Source organism: Pieris rapae, chromosome 18 (assembly GCF_905147795.1).
Source record: "Pieris rapae chromosome 18, ilPieRapa1.1, whole genome shotgun sequence".
NCBI classification, from domain to species: domain Eukaryota; kingdom Metazoa; phylum Arthropoda; class Insecta; order Lepidoptera; family Pieridae; genus Pieris; species Pieris rapae.
The window spans coordinates 8,569,521-8,570,811 of record NC_059526.1 but is presented as its reverse complement, the minus strand read 5'-3'; positions in this window follow the sequence as shown (position 1 = coordinate 8,570,811).

Genomic DNA, 1,291 nt, shown 5'->3' with positions numbered 1-1,291 from the left:
AGTTTTTCAGCGCATGCGATAAAAAGGCATTATTTTAAGCCTTGGGTAAGATTATTGAAGTTTTAGAAGGAGTGTGTATGATGTGCCATTAGACTATTTGCAAACTTATGTAATTTTTGGTAAAATAAATCATACCATTTTCCATGACGCTAAGGTATTCATATAATACGTGTGAATATTTCAACAGTAAAATAAATAGTTATAAAATTTTGTTTGAACTATTGTGAATTTATCATTAACCTTGTTGACCTGACCTATAATTAATATGCGATAGGATTAATCGTTTGTTTATAACGTAATACATACTAGTAATTTGGATTTTTATAAAATTCGAAAATTGTTCTGATTTTTTTATCAATATATTATGTTATGTTTTTTTAAATGTTACTTATCTTGTAAAGGCATGATGATGAATCAATGAATTCTCGAATTTTAAATTATTCTCTTTTGTTGGATTTTTAGTCAATTCTTTCTTGTCTGGAGTTCAAAAAGGACTCTGTTTCGTAATATTATCAGTTTTAATTTAATAATAAAGATCTAATTTATGATTATATTGAGTTCAACTGTTACTACAACTACTGTTGTATAATGTGATTTTATCTTATTTCCTACTACAATATTTGAATTTAGAACTTTAGCGACACTGACGTTATTAAAATACGTAAGATTGAAACAAAACTCACTATAACACAATTATTAAAAGGATGTTAATTATAATGGTTCATCATACTACATGTAACTAACATGAGAAAGTAAAAATTAAAAATAAATTAGTTGTTTATTAATTAATAAGTAACGCCAACAGTACTTTTTATTAACTATTGATAATATTAGGTTCAATTGCAAATAATGCTATTAAAACGTAATTAATCTGTTCTTACTTAGTACTTTAAGGTGTTTTAACCATTTATTAATTAACTTGTTTGTATAAATTAAATTAATTAATTAGTCGCTACTGGAAAAGCGATCTTTTCCGGGAATGAAGGTAATATTTGCATATAGTGCTGTTTTTAGTAGGGTAAAGAAAAACATTGTAACGAGTGTGGATCGTAAAGGCTGGAAGACCTGTTCGTACATCTGGAATAGATTCCATAAGAATTCGAAATACATCGAGCGTGTATGATGGACCGTTGTGAGTTGCAGCGAGGAGATATTTAAGAACTGTAGATATATTTGTTCTGTTGTCTCTGTCTACCGATTTGGATGATTCGAATTCAAGACTTCCCGGTACGCAACTTGCGCTTACTACTAAACTGCGGAGATTGTATTGCGTTAGTATGCTTCGCTTGCT